The sequence below is a fragment of the Callionymus lyra genome, chromosome 2 (genome assembly GCF_982586985.1).
Source record: "Callionymus lyra chromosome 2, fCalLyr1.hap1.1, whole genome shotgun sequence".
Taxonomy (NCBI): Eukaryota; Metazoa; Chordata; class Actinopteri; order Syngnathiformes; family Callionymidae; genus Callionymus; species Callionymus lyra.
The window spans coordinates 31,561,417-31,570,478 of NC_141819.1; positions in this window are offsets into that span (position 1 = coordinate 31,561,417).

Sequence of the window (9,062 nt, forward strand, 5' to 3'; positions counted from 1 at the left end):
AGAGTTCAAATATATAAACAAAAAGCTTATTCAATCTGCCACTGGTTACAAACACATGAGGTATTTATAGTTTTTAAAGATAACTGGCATACTTTTCAATACATATTTTTCAAAATCAGTCGTAAATGACAATCAGTGGACAAATATTAATAATCATTTCATGTTATTATTTTAGTTTTAATGCCATGATGACTGCTAAGTTACTGTGGACTGGAGAATTGTTTCAGTAAGGCTCGAAATTTCTTGTCTTGGGTTTGAGATTTTCACAACATAAACATAAAAAAAGGAAAAAGGCCATGATGAGTGGAAGATGTTTAAATTCAGTGAGAGAGCACCGTTGTTCTAATGGCTACATTCAAAAATACTTAATTTCCAACTTATCCTGGAACACCCCGGCCAAAAGGAAAACATTTTACCATGTACCTAAAAGAGTACTGTTATTTTAAATGTACTCATTGTATTGCTGACGCATGAATACCAACGAGGGAATCAAACATACTGTAGCTTAGGTTCTTTCACTTTACGTTCACAGGTTTTTGGATAAGTCAGGTTTTTTCTGCGTAACAAAAAAATACCTAAGGTTTTTGATGACATTAATGTTTATAGAATGGTTACTACTAATTTGTCTTTGACAAATAAAACAAAATTATCCTGAAACAATGTTTTCTCCTTCCTTGGTAACATTCAAAAAGTTTCAGTACTTCATACGAAAATACTGTCTCTGAGCCACTGTTGTTAAGCAGTTTGATGGTCATGTGACACTCACAGACTCTCCTGGTTGGTCGTCCAGAAAAAAGCAACTTAGTGAAGAACATTGTTAAAATAAATTCTAGAGAGTTAAAATAAAACCCGGATAATATGGATAGTGTGAAAATATATATATATATATATATATTTCCAAGACAGTTTTGAGATTGATTTGTGAATATTTCTCTTTGTTTTCTTTTATTTAAACTTCTTTTAGCTCAACATATCTTGAAAGAGGATAAAAAAAATGTATGAAATTAAGTTTATATTACATTTAAATATTTATTTTTCCTTTAGCCATTTATGATTTACACATTTTAATAAAGTCTATTTGAAATTAACATGTGATTACATTTATTTTTGGGTAATTTGAATGTCAAATGGTAAAATCAAACTATGAACATCCTCAAGGCAGTAAAGTTCTCATAATATTAAAGCTCTTCTTCTTCATCCACGTTTTCTTCTGGCTTACCAGCCTCTGCCCATAATGCCCCTCGGGAGATTCTAATGCCAACCCCTGCTCAAGAGCGTTGCGCCTGATCTTGAAAATTGCACCAGCAGTTGCTGTGGTTGTGCACTTGTTGTGCGGCAAACATCTATCACTACACCTTCAAAGCTTCACTCTAGCATTTTCACGGAGACAGATTTCTTGGGAACAACACACACACACACACACACACCTTCACACACATGCAGATTGTGTTTACTGGCAGAGCTCATGTGTTGCTGTGGGAACAGCAAAGTGTGTATCAGCTCAGCAAAATGAGGATCGCAGCAGTAAACACACACACACGGACTCATCACATCATCACTCTCACATCGTTGAGCTCCAAGTGTGTCTGATGCACACTCTTAAGGTTTGTGCTCACAAACATCTGTACAGCTGTTGTCTAATCTTTTATAGTTTACTCAACCAAAGCTTATTGATTATAAAGCCCCTCCACTGTTTGTGTAAGCTTAAGTCCTAAGACCTGTATTGTGCTGATGATTCATTAAATATATTTTGCGGCAAATAAAATGACTTATAAATGAACCAAGGTCACTAATGGGTAAAATAACTGTGTGTTTTTCCAGTTGGAAAAAGTGCCATTAGTAAAAAAAAAAAACATAGAGATCTCTTTACCAGTCCTCAAGTATGTCGATTAAACAACAACAACACAATCTAGTAGCCAGAGCTGCTTTATTCAAGTGAGTGTGTTTCTAATTTAGTTATTTACCTCAATTTTTAATGTAAGTGCAGTGATAAAATGAAGAAGGCAATCCTTCAAAACCTTCCTGGATCCAGATTAAACCCCTGAGATGAAAAGTCTTCTGTTCCTTGAACCAAGACATTACACTGAACAAGTTAAAGTTTTAAAAAATATAATTACATTTAGAACAACAGGCCTAAAGCAATCAAAACAAAATGGTAGCAGAGTACGTTCTTAAAGTCTGAGTCCAATCCTCAAAAAAAACAAAATAATGAAAAAATTGTCAAAACAAAGGACGCGTGATCATCAAAAATAAAAAAGAGAAAGTCGATACATTTTTTTTTAACCCAAAAGCACTTACAAAAAGGGAAAATGAGAACATGCAGGAAAAATATTCAATATTGGAATGAGGAAGGGTCAGAGTTTACCAGGCAGAACAATAAGATGTACTGATGCCAGTCTATGGGAAGTCTAGCGTATAAGATAAGCTGGATGATGATAAATCTTATGACCTTAATATTGGTAACATGAAAAGGATGAAAAAGATCACATGACACACACAATATCACACGCATTACTGAACAATTGTTTGATACCAGTTGATAATTGATCGATTTTAGTTAATAAATGATTGGTTACAGTAAGAAAATTATATTATTGTAGTAAACAAAAGTATGCATGATATGAACTGAAAAATTAATTAAAAGTTTCCTTTTATACTGTAGACCGATCAGATGTTTTAGTATCTTCGTACAGAAACATGTGTGTTTGCAGTCTGTATCACACAGTTGTGTTTAACAGGCTTAGATGGATCCGGTGTTTAGTAATCTTCTGCTAATGCGGATTGTAGAGTTTTCGTTTTCTGACTTTGTGGAGGGGAAAAGCGACTCGGTGCAAATCACACATAACCAAAAGGATGTGTGGCGATATTGTTTTTAAAAAAAATGGGCCACTTTTTGGTGTGTTTGACTCTTTTTTTTTTTTTTTCGTTTTGTTTTCATTCTATTGAGGTTAATTCTGGGGTAAAAGTCTGCAAGCCTGTTGATCATCGTTGCAACAAACAGTCCTTTTGTTACACACAAGAATCTTTTTTCTATGTTCACCCCCAAAGATGTTGGGGTAGGATCCAGCCCCCAAAACACTGTTGTAACAATATAAATGTGTCATTATAATTGGAGAATAACTGTTTTCTTTGAAGCATAAAAAAATCCTTGATGGAAATCAATGCAACTGCCATCTCGCACCTACTGCTGTTAAGCAATTTGGTGGTCATTTATAAGAGGAGGAGGCTTTAAGATGTTTGTAAAGAAACTTTCTACTTTGTTCCACTGTGGTGAGCCTTTTTATTGTAGTTCAAAAACGGTTTGTTATATGAGCTACAATTTGGACAGCAGTCATTGTGTCACTCACTTGCTGACTTTGCAGCTGCTCTTGTTGACAAATTGTTGTTGTTCTTGGACGGGATCCGGGAATCCTTTATGGATTTCCATGAGAGGCTTTTTTGGAACGCTCTCTGTTAGGATGAGAATGATTGAGGCCCTCGGCATCACACAAAGAAGGAACCGTGCTCCTCTTTCTACACTTTCCAGCCTAATCTAAAGAGCTGACACGTTTTTTTTTTTCTCGACAGCTCTCATCAAAGTCAGCTGCGACTTGAGATCCTCAAATCCTGCTTTTATTTTGCCGTATGTGATTATCTGGAAATCTTGAGGTCAGGGTTAAACTGAATTAAGATGACGCAGGCTGATGCTCTTCACAATCACCCCAGATTGAGCTTTCGAACTGAAAATCCTCTGGGGAAGCACTAATCCCAGAGCGTCGGTGCAATTTTTTTTTTCCCGTCAGCAAAGCTTCCTCATTCTATCTCTCCGGTGCTCGCGCTCGATCATTCTATTTTTAGCTCCCCTAAGCTGTTCTGCGTGCCACTGTTTACATTTAGAGCCCCGTCTTTAGATTTAGAGCCCCCCTCCTCCTCCTTAGCCTTCCCTTGTTCCATCCCCCTGTTCTCCTGCAGGAGAATTAAATGGAGGAAATCTCTGTTGACCAAGGAGCTCATGAGAAGGAGGGGGTGAGATGAAGGGATGAGGAGGCAGTGGAGAACGGCGACAAAGACAAAGGAGATGTGAAGTGACAAGCACGTCCGATTGTGAACGCCAGACGGTTGGAAAATGTTGTGAGAGTCGACAGCTCGTGTTGAAGGGATGGATGGGAGGAGAAGACTGTTGGGTCGTCTGTTTAGAGGGATGAAAGGAGAAACTCTATTTCTGTGTTTACAGCATAAATTAACATCAATCCTTTCCGATGTGGCACAGCTGTGTGATCAGTCAGTCTGGAGCAGGAGGGAAGCAGCTTTGATTCCCAATAGGTTGCGTCCTAACTTGTGCAGGAGCTCCTGTTTCCTAAAAAGAGATTAACACAGGGAAAGACGCACCTTCTTAATTCCTTCTTTCTCAGGGAATTACACATTGAGGAATCCTATGTAGGATTGCAACGGAACCTCGCAAACACCCACCTTTGTGCTGACGAGCATGTTTAAGAGGAGATATTGATATTTCTATGGACAAATCTGGAAAAGTCATTGATTTAATTTCTTAGCTTGACATTAAATGTGAAAGAACATCAAAGTAAATTAAATGTAAAATTCCACAGAGAGAGTTCCACAGCAAATAAAAAATATATTCAGAATTAAAAAGGAATGACAAGTAAGAAAACCTAAATCAAATTTCTTCTCTGGCTTTTGGAGGTCGTTGTGATCAGTCTAATGGTTTCTCTCTGACTTGGTGAGGAGCAAATAAATAAAGCAAAACAAAGTGTCTCTTTCAAGACACACCTGTTTCTATTTCAGGCGGCTACTAAATGTGTGTCTCTCTCACTAGTCTGAGGCTCACTGCAGTCTCTTTCTCCGGACTTCTGCTCGTCTTTCTCTCTCTCCCTTCACACTGCCATGTAAAGTTCCTGTCTTGCCCTCCCTAGACCGCTGCTCAACTGTGCACTTCTGTCTGCATCTATGCTCGTGAGATCTTTTGGCTTCCATTAGTGTATTTCCAGTGAAACTGTCCATAAGTGTGTGTGTGTTTTGTGACACTTTTCTTGACCGTTTGTGGCCCTCCTTTGTTTTGTTGTTCAGGACAAACCACAACTGGACCCTTTTCTGACAACAAGCAGGGTCACATGCAGGCTTCACCTTGAGCTCATCTCCATGACGATTATCAGATGTCAAACGGGAAGTGAGAGACCGCAGGTCCTTCACACGATCTGCCGAGAATCATTCCATATATGCAGTGGGTGTGAGGTGATTATTGTTTTTTACTTCGGTGTGTCCTGGTGCTGAATATTTTATGAGTCCCCTAATGGATCTTCAACATGAGTTGAGTTTAAATATTAAGTAAAGAAATAAACTTGAGTAACAAATTCAATTATTTATCGAGGCTCGAACAACAATACTCCTGTCTTCATGATTAGACGCAAGAAATTTACTTTTGTCATGAATGTCATTAATAATAAATGTTTTTTTCCAGCAACACTATTGTGTACACCAACATTGTGTAATCTATGCTGGAAGTCAGTCTTGCATTCTCGTGAACAAGAACAGTGTAATTGAACGCAAGCACACACATCTTGAAGCAGAAACATGAATTTTAAATGTGTTGTAATGCAAAGCCAAAAGTGTGAAGCAGACAACAATACACACACACACACACATACACAAACTTAAACAAACCAAAGCTCGGAGAAAAGAATAGAAAAGCAGGCAAAGCTGCATCACATAAACACACACGACTTTGCAAAACACACACACTTACACAGCTTTGCAAGTTGAAATGAAACAAGCAGAGAAAATACATACATGCAAAACAAACATCAGCCAGACAGGAAAAGCAAACACATTTTCAAGCTTTAACACAAATCTGGATGCACACAATAATGAAGATGTTTATATACAAACAATGCAGCACAGATGCTAAAACACATACAAACACATACACTGAACACACACGTCCACTGCTGCCAGCGAGAAATACAACAAAGAGTCTCATGGACTTATGAATATTCACACACACACACAATGACTACGTACAGACTTTGCAAGCAAGTACACAACGTCTGGAAACACTTCATGGCAAGTCACTAAATCACACACACACACGAAGATCAAAGTCAAAATATTCCCCAAACCCTTCATCATATCAATGCAACCCTGAAGCGGACCTCATTGACTCCCCCATGCTCCTCCTCTGTTCGTGCCTTCAGAGGTCAGATGCCCCCCCGCTCGCCCCCCCCCTCTGATACACACTAGTTTCAGGCTGCAGCTAACATTTAGCTCATTATGCAGATGCTAATCAGTGGTTAGAGCAGCACAACCCCTGGGGTTCGCTGCTCAGCCACGGGCATGTGTGGCAGCTCCGGTCACGGTGGTGGTCCTGCTGCTTGGAAGGATAGCGAGGCTCTGCCGGAGGTTTTTTTTTCGATTGCGGCTCCTACTCACTCAAGGTGCGGAAGCATCTGGGAAGTCCATGGTGTGTCTTCACACTCGGACATGTTTCCACTCGTGCCCGTTGTCAAGTAATCAGAGGAGGACTCGCAGCTGATACCTCGAAGTGTGTGCGTGAAGAAGGCTGTTTGTTGAGTCTTTCTCTGTAGATCTTGTACTTCCTCGTGTTCAGAGTGCTTCAAGGTCAACTAGGATTGTTGTCTTCGGGGGCGTCCTCACCAAACACAGCGTCTGGTTTACAAGTCAATGTGAGGATGCAACACTTCTAGTATCAAACTCAAGTGAGAAGGACAATAAGAGTCAATATTTAACGGTGACTACGTTTTTTCAATTCTGCCTTTGCGATCAATTTTGACTTTCCCGTAACTTTAGACACCCCAGCAGATTGACCTTCTGTTTTAAATGGATTTTTGTGTAGTTTCACTGCTAATGCGTGGCATTTTTATCCAATGTATGAATTCTTTTACTTTATGAATCTGCTCCATCCTAACTATATAATAAAATCGACATAAATGATGATACATTTAAAGTGATGATTCTGCTTTTTTAGACTTAAGACTTTCTTAGACAAAAACGTTTGTCCATTTAATCTCCCGACTGGAGCTCAGTTGTCTTCGTCTCCATCTTCGTCCGAAAAGACACTTAGATACAGCAAAATACCTTCATGGTGTTCGCCTGCAACATTCATCTTGTATTTAAGCCTCAGCAAGAGGAACGCAAATAGGTCTATGTTTTCTCTTCATCTTTTTGGACAAAGATGAAGATGAGGAAAACATCCTCTATGCCAGTCATACATTGGGGTCTATAACTCTAAAAAGGAACAGACTACTCTAAATTAGCAATGTTGAATTTGGGTTTTTTTATGGTTTTTAGTTTGGTTTTTGAATTTTACTTTTACCATATGATGTGAAATTGAGTTCCTTGCCCTGCCAGCAAAAATAAGACAATAAACAGAGGGCCGCAAAACATCATGTCACTGGTCAAATGGCCCACTGGCCGTAAGTTTGAAACCCCTGCTGTAAATCGATGACCGCTTGGGCTCATGTTGTGTGAATCTGCACTTGGTTTTAACAGTTTGACTTCAGAGAATTTAAGTGAATTACTTGGAACACTTACTTAAATAAACCTCATCTCTACAGCAGTAGGTCCAGATGTATATTTTGGCTTCACAAATGGATGGCATTTCTTTTCTAACCACCTATGATAACATGTCCTGTGTTCGGTCCATCATTTCTGACTTCCATCCATGTCTCCTCTGTCTTCCACTCATCAGAGGTCAGGTTGCATGGATAGAGGTTAAGAGACCTAAGGTGACAAACAAGTTATTCCCAGGTCCACTGAGAGACGTAATCCCTTCATCGAGTCTCCTCCACTGCAGTTGAACACTCAAGGCGTCCTGGAAGGAAAACCTTCTCACCTGATCTCCATTTTCCTTTTGCTGCACTTTGGAGGAGGCGTCAACGTAAACATGATGCTTGGCCTGATGATTGATTCCTCCTATGATTCCCATTACCAGAGACTTAAAATCTATTTACCTGCCACATCCGATGAATCTGTTTCCACCGCGAGGCCTATAATCCTATTTCCACCCTCATGAGAAAAGCCATGCGGACCAAGTCATTAGGTCGTCTCCAGCTGCTCCAGGGTGAATCACCGTCCTCAGCAGACTGAGGTTTGAATCCCTCGGCGTGGCTTTACGATGTCAGGGGACTTAAATCCTGCTTCTGTTGTTCTCCATTAGAGAAATCAGGTTTACGTTTTTATTTGGACTTTACTTACAACAACAACAAAAAAATGATTATAGTGTTTATTAGACTTGAAAATGTTAATTGTATAATAAATCATGTGTAATTGTCACATCATTTACAATGCATACCATACCAAAAAAAAATAAGAAAAGTTGATTTTAAAGATAAATTATAAGTATTGAAAAAATGCTAAAACAAAAAAATATATATTGTCACGAGTCCAAAGCAGGGAATCGTTTTGTTGTTGAGTGTTTTTCCATCTGTAAATGTTATTGCTATTTTTTTCACTTTAAATTGATTCTGCCAAATTCATCAGGATACATCTGGTTCAGGATTTCATTCATATTTTAACGGCGCTCATTTATTATTCCCTTAAAAGAACTTTCATGAAATACGCAGGATATGAGTGTGTGTGTGTGTGTGAGAGAGAGAGAGAGAGAGAGAGAGAGAGAGCTTAAACGTTGGAAGGAATGTGATGTTTCCTTCTCTGCAGCAGTGGGAGATGAGAGGAGTTGACACACAGAATTAAAAATATCCCTCAATAACACACACACATATTTGTGTTTAAAGCTCCGCTCGGTTCCCCCTCCTACTGCGCTGCAGACATGCAGTCCTCGGCGTCTAACGGGACAATGAAGCTGCAACATAAAGGACGTTTTCAAGTGCTGAATATATATGCTTCACCCTCTGATCTCCTGCTTTTACACACACTCCACTCACAGGCAGATGATTCCCACATTAGGTTCCTGAAGGTTCTCTTTCGGCTCAACATGAGTGCGGATCATTGTGCTGCTATTAATGACAGCAGGTTCACTGGTGAATGCAGAAGATGATGCTGCTGCAGCAGCTGAGCGGCTGCTGTCGGTGTCCAATGAAACGAAACCA